Genomic DNA, 13,398 nt, shown 5'->3' with positions numbered 1-13,398 from the left:
ATGTAGTCCTCGTCATAGTTAGGAAGTCGAATACTAAGGATATCTTCTTCATCTAGAGGCATGAAAAATTGTTTGACCCTGTCCTCCTTCCAAGTATGGGTGTCATGGTCTATTAAGTCTGCCACCCACCGAGTACGAGTGTTGTAGGGCTTATGTTAATTTTCAGATTTCTTCTTGGGATCCAATTGCCCCTCCATAAGCGAACAGTGCGGCCATCACAAATACGCCATACAAACACTTTCTTGAGCAACTCCAAACCATGCATGATGCCTTGCCATTTTGGAGATGCATTTCGAATAAATGCCGAGTCTAGTAGATCAACCCCAGGATAACATTTAGCCTTCATAATCCTGTCACATAGACTGTCAGGGAAGCCAAGCTTGTCTAGCGAGGTGAGCTTGGTTAAAATGTTTGAGGCCCTAAGGAGTTTAGTTGGTCTTTGTCGGACCTTTCATGCTATTAGTGTTTGATTCATTGATATATGAAATATACCTCACTCCTTTGGTTTAGTTATTTCATTCGTGTCGATATTTCATTCATTGAAAGATCGATCTGCAAGTGGTAGCAAGGCTTTTCCACTGCTCATCTTCCTATAATTGTTTGCTTACTCCGTCCCTCAATCTCTGATTTACGCAATTGCTCGTTGTCAATATCACCCTTGAGAAATTCCACTAGTTTGGTTCGCTTCGTGTACAAGAGTTCTTGCTTCCAAACCTTGTATCTGTTTGGTGACTCATAAGGTTTCGGATCTAGGATTGAAAAGGACAATCTCGTGGGACACTGAAATTTTTGGTTACCGCGGTAACCAAAAAATACCAGGCGATTACCGAGCGATTTTTTTTGAATGAATTTTGAATCCAGATAAAAATCATCCAAAATTCAGTCAAATTTCATTCAAATTCAAAAAATGAGATATTTTGCTCGGTAAGGTGATTGCTTGTGGAATACTGGGATATGCGGTTATTGCCCGATAACCGATTTTTCCGCTCAATGTCAAAACCTTTCTCATAATTAATGGAAGCTAAGGGAATGCAAAAGAGACTTCCAAATATTAAGGCTTAACTTTTTCCCTATGTCAAACTTTCACATGTTTATCCAAATATATAGAATAACTATCATCAATTGTAATACCCAATTAGTACACTGTGACTATATTTTACAATAGATCTAATGCTGATTTCAAGAGTGTTAGATTTTTTTCTACAATTTGGTCAAACTTACAAAATTTTGATGTTCTACAAAAGTTATATTTTGAGATAACTGGTGTATAAAACGGACAATCTCTTTCGAAGTATCAGTGTTTCATAAGGAAACTCGTCTGTTACAAAGGGATTTCATTTTTTTAAACTTATTTGAACTCCATAGTTTTTCTGTGTTCAAAATGCACCATTCAAAGCCACACCATCAATTCTCAACCCTTTCTGACTTCATTTGTTATTTTTCATGCATTTACTGATTTTTTCCAGCTATAAGACCCTGAAATTGAAAAGCACTACAAATGAACTCTGAAAAGGTTGAAAGTTGGCATGATATCATCATTTCACCCACATAGCATGTGTAAGAAAGTAGAGAGGGTTACGGCAAAAACTGGATGCACTTCGTGTATAAAACGGACAATCTCTTTCGAAGTATCAGGGTTTCATACGGAAACTCGTCTGTTACAAAGGGATTTCATTTTTTTGAACTTATTTGAACTTCATAGTTTTTCTGTGTTCAAAATGCACCATTCAAAGCCACATCATCAATTTTCAACCCTTTCTAACTTCATTTATTATTTTTCTTGCATTTACTGATTTTTTCAGCTATAAGACCCTGAAATTAAAAAGCACTACAAATGAACTCTGAAAAGGTTGAAAGTTGGCATGGTATCATCATTTCACCCACATAGCATGTGCAAGAAAGTAGAGAGGCTTACGGCAAAAACTAGATGCACTTCGTGTACAAAACGGACAATCTCTTTCGAAGTATCAGGGTTTCATATGAAACTCGTCTATTACAATGGAATTCATTTTTTTGAACTTATTTGAACTCCATAGTTTTTCTGTGTTCAAAATGCACCATTCAAAGCCACATCATCAATTTTTAATCCTTTCTAACTTCATTTGTTATTTTGCATGCATTTACTGATTTTTTTCATCTATAAGACCCTGAAATTGAAAAGCACTACAAATGAACTTTGAAAAGGTTGAAAGTTGGCATGGTATCATCATTTCACCCACATAGCATGTGCAAGAAAGTAGAGAGGCTTACGGCAAAAACTGGATGCACTTCATGTACAAAACGGAAAATCTCTTTCAAAGTATCAGTGTTTCATACGGAAACTCGTCTGTTACAAAGGGATTTCATTTTTTTGAACTTGTTTGAACTCCATAGTTTTTCTGTGTTCAAAATGCACCATTCAAAAGCCACATCATCAATTTAGTACCTATAGCTCTCATGAATAGATAAGTGACCAAATTAATAAAAGTTCATCATCACATTAAAAACAAAGTACATACATAGTTCTCATTGAACAACATATAGCTCTCCAGAGCATCTAGTTAAACCATACATTGAAACTATGTAAAACCTTTCAATGCAACAACAAATGCGATCATAATCACAACCAAGGTAAAAATTGATCCAACGACATAATGATACAAAGCCTCGGTATGAATGGCATATTTTCTAATCTTTTTAATCTTCAACCGCATTGCATCCATCTTGATCTTGTGATCATCGACGACATCCGCAACATGCAACTCCAATATCATCTTCTCTTCCTCATTTTTTTATTTTTTTTTCCTTCAAGTAATTGTGTTCTTCTTCAACTAAATTTAACCTCTCGACAATAGGGTCGGTTGGAATTTCCGGTTCAATTACCTCCTACATAAATAAAATCTATGCCAACTTGATGGGCATAATTGTCATAAACAATAAATGAACCAAATAGTTATAAAAGATAATATATACCACATCCGAATCATAGTCAGGACGGGGGCCGACGGCCGCGGATACCAAAACCATCGCACTATATAATAACAAGCAATAATAAAAGTAAGAAAATTAGACAAGTATCTATCTAAAGTAAGAATTTTTTTCCTTTCAGAAGAAGATAAGAACAAGAGGCTCACCATGGTGGTACAGGCGACGAGATCGGTGCGGGCTATCGACAGCGGTGAAGACGGGGGCGGGACGTGACAGACCGCTAAACCTAGACAAATCTCGGGGAAAGTGGAGCTTGGAGGTCGAGCTTCAGAGGAGAAAGCTTAACTAGTGTGGCTCGGGCATTTCATCGAACACCTCATGTGCATAGGAGGTGAGCTAGAGCACCCAAATGCCCTCTCCTCGCCGGACAGAAAAAACAGAGCACTGTGGAGTGCTCTGCTGCGGCGATGGGGTATATATAGGCAACTCATTTGTCCCGGTTCGTGGCTAGAACCGGGACTAAAGGCCATCCTTCTGTCCCGGTTCCTGCCACAAACCGGGACCAATGGTTGTGGGCCAGGAGCGAGGCCCATTGGTCCCGGTTCATGCCAAGAACCGGGACAAATGGACCCAGACGAACCGGGACCAATGCCCACGAGGCCCCGGCCGGCCCCCTGGGCTCACGAACCGGGACAAATGCATCCATTGGTGCCGGTTCGTGGCAGAACCGGGACTAATGGGCTGGCCAGGCCCGAACGAAAGCCCCTTTTTCCACTAGTGTGCCTACTAGTGACTGAATGTAAGAAATTGTGAAATCTTTTGTTTAATGTGTTTACGCAGGGAATGAGCCCAAACATGGAAGAATTTCGTCACATAGAAGGAAACAGAAAGTGAGGGATCAAATGCATGGCAAAAGGAAACACGGGAAGGGAAACAAAGTCGAATACGACACATGGTACGAGCGCACCCGCTCTTACCAATGGTCGTACTTCTCACCTTCAGAACCAGGGCGTCCAACCATGACACTTCATAAAAGGGGCCATGTCTAATTCACAACAAAGGAGAGCCATTCATCCAAACAAGGAACCAGACGCCGTCTACAAACCCTAGTCATTGCCATTTCCTATCTCATCTCCATGGCCATCACAAGCATAATCACCCAAACCATCTCTCTCCAAGTTAGCCATACTTGTACCGAATGTGTAGAAATCGGCAACCTTGTAAGACATATTATCAATCAATCATTCATCGTATGTTGTCTTCGATGATTTCTTCTTGCGATCCGATCGTCATGTGTTAGTAGTTCCTTAAGGCAAAGGGTTAAGGTAAGGCCTTGCAACCCTACGTATTTGTGGACGGCATTGTTGGAATGACTTTGATTGATTGACATTATTTGTACGCGTGATTCGCAACAGAGTTGTATTTTGTCTTCTTCTCGTTCTAAGGCCCTGCAAGTACCCAGGATCCAGTAGATCAATCAAGGAGGAGGTAAGAAGCGGGGATGTGTGGAATGCTGTTATGAAAACTTGTGACACAAAGGATTAGTACGATAGCAGAAAGCAACCCGTGGGCATAAATGAGGTGTAGTCATTAAACTCCCAACACTTTGTTCTGAATTAATTCTTAATAACCGAGTAATCCGGTGCGATGACAAGAGCCATTGGTTGGACAACTAAATTTTGATGTAGGTCGCGAGCCATTCAAGACGTACTTTGGACACAATCCCTCACTTCATTATGTTGCAAACACCTCGTAACGGGTGTCTTCTAGGACTATGTCTAATATCAAGATGAGACCCCACACGCAAATATAAGTTTGTGAGAGTAAGACCTAATACCCATGCCTATTTTAAATTTAGTTTTACACTAGAAGGCAACCATAGCAGAAGACAACGCACGATACGACCGTGCCTACACATACCAACATTCATACCACATGTCTTCCGCACCGTGGCGTCCAACCAAGCACACTTTGTAAAGGGGGCCATTCCTAATTTGTGAAGGGGGAGCCGCGCATCGACAAAACAAAGAACCAAACGCCATTCACAAACCCAGCCACCACCATTTCCCATCTCATCTGCATAGCCATCACATCCGTCACCACCACATCCATTCTCCTCGAGTTATCCATAATTGTAATAGTTTCACAATCGGCCAACATTGTAAGACTATAGATCAACCAATCAACCATCTTTATATCGTATTCAATGATTTCTTCTTGCGATCCAATTACGATGTGTGAGTAGTTCTTTAAGGTAATGGGACGGCTTTGAACTCATGTTGCACCAGTCTGAAGTGAAACTCTGGATCTGGCTGTTGATCGCTTTCCTAAAGGAGGATCCATCCATGACGAATTGAGCGAGTTTGGGAAAATTTAAAAAGATCGGTATTGATTGATTGACCTTACAAGACGATTCATAGCCGTATTACACATCCCTTCTGGCGATCTTAGGCAAGTGCTCAGCAAATCAACATGTAGGCAAAGCCTGCTCAACACACTGATGCGTCGGCACCACCAACTCAACAGTCCGTCACAGCTGCACCGCCTATGCAATAATTCGACGCATCTACTCCTCAAGCTCAACGGTCCGCCAAAAAAGCACCATGATGAGTGTTATTTTTATGCTCATCCAACCTGAGTTTAAACCGAGATGTTCACTCTGATAATACTACTAATGACTAATGAATGCAAAGGATTGCAAATATCCAATCTTTGTCTTGTTTCCATAGGAATGGGCTATTTATTGATGAAATCAAGCTAATACATGGAAAGGAGTAAAGGAGAGATAGATGAGATCAAGTGGGAGGCACACCAGACAAAACAGAGCAACAGACAACATTCCATACAACCATCAGCGTTCATATGAGCGATCGTATGGCCTGCTAACACTGCTTGATGCACCCGAACAGACTTTATAAAAGTCCCCACACCATAAGAGCAAAAAAACAATTCACAACATTCGCCAAGATCGCAGAATTCACCATGTCTATCATCAATAACCCTAGCCGCCGCAATTTCCCATCTCCATCTCCATAACCACCACCATCTCCACCACCACAGTACTCATCCATATGGCCATACTTTTGTAATATTGTATTACATTGGACAACTATTGTAAGATGTATTCTCAATCAATCAATCTTCCTGATGTGTTCTTTAATGGTTCCTCCTTGTTATTTGATCTCCATGTGTGAGTAGTTCGGTAAGGTCATGGGTTGAGGCATAGCCCTACAACCTGATGTATTTGTTGAAGGGATTGGTGGAAGTACTTTGAATTAACGTCCCGTATGTGTAACATAAAATTGCTTCGTAGTTGTGTCTTTTCTCGTCCATGCTCTTCCATCCCTGCGGGTACGTATGATCATGGAGAACAAGCCACAGAGAGGCTAAGGGCAGGGATAGCGTGAAGTGTTATTCTGAACACCCGTGACATAAGGTTTAGTATGGTAACACAAATACAATCTTTGGGGCCTTTGCTGGATCACTAAAGGCTAATCAAACCTTTTTTGGGGCCGTTGTCGAGGCGAATTTGTGTGTCTAATATTTCTATTAGAGTTTTTGTTAGAGTTTTTGTTTCAGTTTTGTTTTCAGTTTTTAGTTTACTTTCCGTTGCAAGTGTTGTCACAAGAAAACCCCAAAAGATTACATGCCTCGTAATGTTGGAAGCTTTGCTGCTCCTAACAATAGTTTAATGCGAGAACCAATTGCACAACCTGATGTTATTGTCGCTGAGTATGAGATAAAACCGAACCTAGTCTCTATGGTTCAACATGAACAATTTAGAAGCTCTGCTTCTGAGGATGTTGGTATGCATTTGCATAATTTTTTTGAATTATATAACATGACATGCATAAATGATTATGATCTAGACTCCTTGAAGTTGCATCTATTCCATTTCTCTTATAGAGGAAAAGCCAAAGAATAGCTTCTAGCGTTGCTTATAGGTAATATAACTTCATGGGCAGAGTGTTGCCATAAGTATTTATCTAAGTTTCGCCCACCTGCAAAAATTACGCAACTGCGTTCGCAGATAACAAAGTTTTAAGCAGGAAGACCGTGAGCTACTTGTGCTTGCGTGGGATCTCATGAAGTAGGCCATAAGGAATTATCCTAATCATGGAACAAAAGATGGTAAATTCTCCATATGTTTTATAGTGCCTTAAATACTATGTCAAAAACTGCTGCTCTAGGAGGTGTTCGATTCCCCAAAGAGAAGTGGTGATGTAGCACGGTAGCAAAAGTATTTCCCTCAATTAAAAACCAAGGTTTATCAAAACAGTAGAATTTTATAACATAGCAAGATAAGCAACACTTACACCCAAACAAAACAATTGCTTGTTCCCAACGTAACAAAGAGGTTGTCTTTGTCTTGCCAGTCACAAGATTAAAAATAAATAGTGGTGGATAGTAATATAGAATAGCAAAGTAAACATAATAAAAGCAATACTGATAGGAGTAAGATTTAATGGAGAATAAACCCGACAGCCATATGTTATGGACGGTTTAAGGGTCTGCGTTTGAGATGCCCTAAAGATGACAAACCAATGTATCGTACACTCGTATGATGCCGTCAGAGAAGGAACCTACCGCAAAATTTCCAGGTGCTAGCAGAGGTACCCACACCACATGTCAAGATGATGTAAAATATGCTATCGATGAATTGAGATAAATGAGCTATCGATGAGTTGAGATACTTCTTCATATGTTTTCTTGGGTTGAGATCATTTTTTTTGTCAAATGTGCCATCGATGATGTAAAATTGTGAATAACTTGTGTACTGCTTGATCTAACCGTTGAGTACGCATGGGTATGGGTACCCGTCGGGTATGACTACAGGTAAAGGTTCATACCCATGGATATAGGTATATGTAGAATTTTATACTCATTGACTACACATGTATGGATATGGTATCGCTCCCATTGCCATCCTTGCATATTACCATGAAAAAAGATCACATTGTTAGAATAAGTTGTAAAGAGATAGGAGTAGTTTAAACTTGTAATCTTCTCTTATCTCCTTTTCTGTTATTCCTCTCTGTAACCAACCGGGCATCGATCTATCTCTTCTCTCGATCGATCCCTTCCTTGTAAGCCACGGCATACCTTCTATATAATACTATGCGGCCCGAGCAAAGCGTTTAACGCTTCCTCATAGTTTTCACATGGTAACAGAGCCTCTTCCTCGATAGATCAGGAATAGATCGCATCTAGCTACCTTGCGACCGAGTGACATGTCCACCACCACCGCCGCCATGACGGCCAGCACCATGGGTGCGCTCACCACCGCCTCATCCTCCGCTTTTGCCCCCTCCTCATCCACCTCCACCAACACCTCCCTCCTCAGATCGCCGCCGCAAGAGAAGCTCACGAGGGGTAACTTCCTTCTCTGGAAGGCCATCGTGCTGCCCTAGATCAAGGGCGCACAGATGGAGCACCACCTCGACGCGCAGAGCCCGCCACCGCCGGCCACGCTCACCATCACCAAGGACGGCAAGGACGAACAGGTTGTCAACTCCGCCCGATCCCTCTGGTACACACAACAGCAGCAACTCCAAGGATTCTTGATGGGATCCCTATCCCACGAGATTCTGGCATAGGTCGCGACGCTCCCGACGCCGGCCGATGTGTGGCAGGCGATCCACGCCATGTTTGCTGCCCAAAGTCAAGCTCAAGCCATCAACACTCGCATCGAGCTCACGAATCTGCAAAAGGTAACATGACCATGGCCGAATATCTTGGAAAAATTAAAACCCTTACCGATGAAGTAGCCTGCACCGCCGCCGCGCTCTCCGATTCCGAGATTGTGTCGAAGATCCTCGCCGGCTTGGACATGGACTACAATCCAGTTGTCTCCGCCCTTGCTGCCCGGGTGGAACCGATCACCATTCAGGAGCTGTACAACCAACTTTTGAGCTTCGACGCTCGTCTCAGCCTCCTTCATGGCACCAACGTTCGTCAATCCTCGGCCAACGCTGCGTCTCGTGGCCGTGGTCGTGGACGCGGTCACCAGGGACAGCGCAGCAGTGGGCGCGGGCGTGGCAGCAACGACTACACCACCAACAACAGCAGCGGCTACAACACCACCGGTGGCAGCAGCGGCTACAACAACAACATGGCAGGGGGTGGCGGCTTCAACTCCAACAATAGCCGCCGTCCCTCTTCCTCACGCGCTCGTCCCCGGTGTCAACTCTGCAAGAAGGCGGACCATGAAGTCATGGAGTGTTGGCACAGGTACGATGAGAATTTTGTGCCTGGCTCTCGCCATGTTGCTGCCGCCATGCGTGAACAAGGAGGAGAAGGAGTTTGGTACATTGACTCTAGTGCAACGGACCATGTCACAAGTGAACTAGAACAGCTCGCCCTCCATGAACAGTACCATGGCAATGATCAGATTCACACCGCAAGCGGTGGAGGTATGGATATCCAGCACATTGGTCAAGCTTTTATTAATTCCCCTACACTTAAACGTGATCTAGTGTTAAAAGATGTACTTCATGTCCCCCAAGCCGACAAGAACCTTGCATCCATGTCTCGTTTAACCAATGATAATAACATCTTCTTTGAAACTCACCCTCGTTACTTTTTTATAAAGGATCGGGCAACGAGGGAACTCCTACATCACGGTAGATGCATTGGAGGTCTCTACCCCATCACATCTGGAGCACTTAGTCGCAAGCATCGTCAAGTCTTCTCCATCATCAAGCCCTCTTTGGCAAGGTGGCATCAAAGATTAGGACATCCGTCTTCGATCATTGTTAAACAAGTAGTTAATAAAGGCAATCTCTCGTTGTCACATAGTCCCATTAGTGAGTCCGTTTGTGAAGCTTGTCAATGTGCCAAGAGTCACCAACTACCTTATCCCAAGTCGAATAGTGTATCTCATGCTCCTCTAGAGCTTATTTTCAGTGATGTATGGGGTCATGCAAGAGACTCCTTTGGCAGAAAGAAATATTATGTTAGTTTCATTGATGACTTCAGCAAGTTTACCTGGATTTATTTACTCAAGAACAAATCAGAAGTTTTTTCTGTGTTTCAAGAGTTTCAAAAACTTGTTGAGCGACACTTTGACAAAAAAATCTTGACAGTCCAAAGTGACTGGGGAGGGGAGTATGAAAAACTCAACTCTTTCTTCCGTAGCATAGGCATTAAACACCATGTGTCTTGTCCTCATGCTCATCAACAAAACGGCTCCGCTGAGTGGAAACATCGCCACATTGTTGAAGTTGGTTTATCTCTTCTTGCCCATGCATCTATGCCTCTCAAGTACTGGGATGAAGCACTCATTACTGCCACATATCTTATAAATCGTCTCCCTAGTAAAGTTATTGGCAACATCACTCCATTGGAGCGGTTATATCATCAGAAACCCGATTACAACTCTCTCAAAATCTTTGGGTGTGCTTGCTATCCCAATCTCCGTCCTTACAATCGTCATAAACTTGAGCTTCGTTCCACTCAATGTGTCTTCATTGGCTACAACAATCTTCATAAAGGATACAAATGTCTAGAAGTTGCAACCAGACGGATTTATATTTCTCGAGATGTCGTCTTTGATGAAACTCTTTTTCCGTTTGCTAAACTTCATCCAAACGCCGGAGCCCTTCTTCGTACTGAGATAGCACTACTCCCAGATCACGGGGGTGAATTAAATAAAACTGACTATGTGCAAAATTCTGATGAAAACAGTGGTTTTGATGATGTTTGTGCAAGGTTGGGGCGTCATTTTATGTGTGCAGAACAGGACACAGATGGTGCAAAAAACGGAGCTGATTCACCTGGCGGCAGCGGCGCATGATCCGGTGCCGATCCGCGCGTCAGCGCTGTCCCTGTCGTCGCGCGATCTGATGCCGATCGGCATGCAGCCAATCAGGCGCACGCCAACGCGGGCCCGTCTCGTCCTGACGTGGTTGTGGCCGACAGCCTCCACCAGGTGGACCCCACCACTCCACGCGCCAGCCCATGCGCGGGCGACACCGCGTCTCCACGCGGCGCCTCACGAGCCGGGAGCCCACGGATCGAGCCAACCGCCGCCGACAGCGGGGCACCCGCAGGGTCTGTGCGCTCAGGATCGCCCTCGGATCACGAGCCGGGCCCCTCTACAGATTCTGTGCGCGAATCTCCCTTGGATCCGGAGCTGGGATCTTCTGTGCAGGATCCCACAGCATCTTCTGCACCAGGATCTTCTGCGCCTACAGCACCAGCGGCTCCTCGGCGACATACTCGGTCACAATCAGGCATTACCAAAGCAAAAGAATACACTGATGGTACGGTCAGGTATGATAAAGTAAAACATGATTTTCTTAGTAATATTGGTGAACCAACAAATTTGCATGATGCTCTTGTCCATAAAGATTGGAAAGAAGCTATGGATCATGAATATGATGCACTCATGAAAAATAAAACATGGAATTTAGTACCACCAAGGCAGGGTCACAATATCATTGATTGTAAATGGGTATACAAGATAAAGAGAAAATCTGATGGAAGCATAGATAGATACAAGGCTAGACTAGTTGCTAAAGGTTTCAAACAGAGGTTTGGTATTAATTATGAAGATACATTTAGTCCTGTTGTTAAGTCTGCTACTATTCGGCTTGTACTGTCTATTGCTGTTTCTAGAGGATGGAGTTTACGCCAGCTAGATGTTCTGAACGTGTTTCTTCATGGTGTTCTTGAGGAAGAAGTGTTCATGCGGCAACCACCAGAATATGAGGACCAAAGTGTACCACACTATGTCTGTAAGTTGGATAAAGCTTTGTATGGGTTGAAACAAGCCCCAAGAGCTTGGTACTCAAGGTTGAATATGCAACTACAACAACTTGGTTTCACACCATCTAAAGCAGATACCTCGTTGTTCTTTTATCATAGAGATAATATCACTATTTTTGTGCTTGTCTATGTTGATGATATAATTGTGGCCAGTTCCAGTGCACATGCTACCACTTGTCTGCTTAAAGATCTGAAGTTGGAGTTTGCTCTCAAGGACTTGGGTGATCTACATTATTTTCTTGGTATAGAAGTTAATCCAATAAAGAATGGTATACTTCTTACACAAGAAAAGTACACCACTGACATACTCAGGAGAGTAGGATTGGAAAATTGTAAACCTGTGAGTACACCAATCTCAACTTCAGAAAAACTTACAGTTGAGAGTGGAGAGGTGCTTGGACCAGAAGATTCAACAAAGTACAGGAGTGTTGTTGGTGCTCTGCAATATTTGACTCTACTCGTCCTGACATTTCTTATTCTGTTAATAAGGTATGTCAATATTTGCATGCACCTAGAACAACTCATTGGACTGCAGTAAAAAGGATTTTGATGTATCTTAAATATTCAGAAGGTCTTGGACTTCAGATTACCAAGTCATTGTCTATGCTTGTTACTGCATACTCTGATGCAGACTGGGTAGGATGTGCTGGTGACAGAGGGTCCACAGGTGGTTTTGCTGTATTTCTGGGAACAAATCTTGTGTCATGGAGTGCAAGAAAACAGGCAACTGTCTCTAGATCAAGTACAGAGGCTGAGTATAAAGCACTGGCTAATGCTACAGCTGAGGTAATATAGATACAGACTTTGCTATATGAGCTTGGGATCAAGGCTCCACAAGCTGCGAGATTATGGTGTGATAATATTGGTGCAAGCTATCTCTCAGCTAATCCTGTTTTCCATGCACGCACCAAACATATTGAAGTTGATTTTCACTTTGTCAGAGAAAGAGCAGCTCGGAAGCTACTTGATATTCGTTTTATTCCAACTGGTGATCAACTTGCTGATGGCTTTACAAAACCTCTTACTACAGGAAGATTGAATGAGTTCAAGAACAATCTTAACCTTGGTAAAGTTTATTCGGTTCAGATTGAGGGGGAATGTTAGAATAAGTTGTAAAGAGATACGAGTAGTTTAAACTTGTAATCTTCTCTTATCTCCTCTTCTGTTATTCCTCTCTGTAACCAACCGGGCATTGATCTATCTCTTCTCTCGATCGATTCCTTCCTTGTAAGCCACGGCATACCTTCTATATAATACAATGCGGCCCGAGTAAAGGGTTTAACGCTTCCTCGTAGTTTTGACACACATATACTAAGATGATGTGATCAAGGAAGGAAGCTACCACGAAATTTCGTGATGCTATAGCTAGCAGAGGTACCCAACACCACATGGTGGATGCTCAGCTCAGTTATTACTTGCGTTCCATTTGCATTTCACTCTGCATCTCAAAAAACACCAGGCAGGCAGCGGTACCCCACCACCATCTCATCCTGGTTCCTGTTCTGCCATCACCTTTCCCATCTCGTCTCCCCCAACACCAAGCCAAGCGCACATAACAAGTGCTACAGCCACCTCCCGCTCACAGCCATCACCTTTCCTTTCCCACCCCACACACGAGCTAAGCGCACGCAACAAGCGCCACAGATCCTGCCTAGCGAGCTAGCCAGGACTCCATCGGCTTCTCCGCCTCACCTCTCCGCAGCGAGCAGAGCAGAGCAGGGG

Source organism: Triticum urartu, chromosome 3A, assembly GCF_056163025.1.
Source record: "Triticum urartu cultivar PI428250 chromosome 3A, HENAU_Tu73, whole genome shotgun sequence".
Lineage (NCBI taxonomy): Eukaryota > Viridiplantae > Streptophyta > Magnoliopsida > Poales > Poaceae > Triticum > Triticum urartu.
This window is presented reverse-complemented; position numbering follows the sequence as displayed.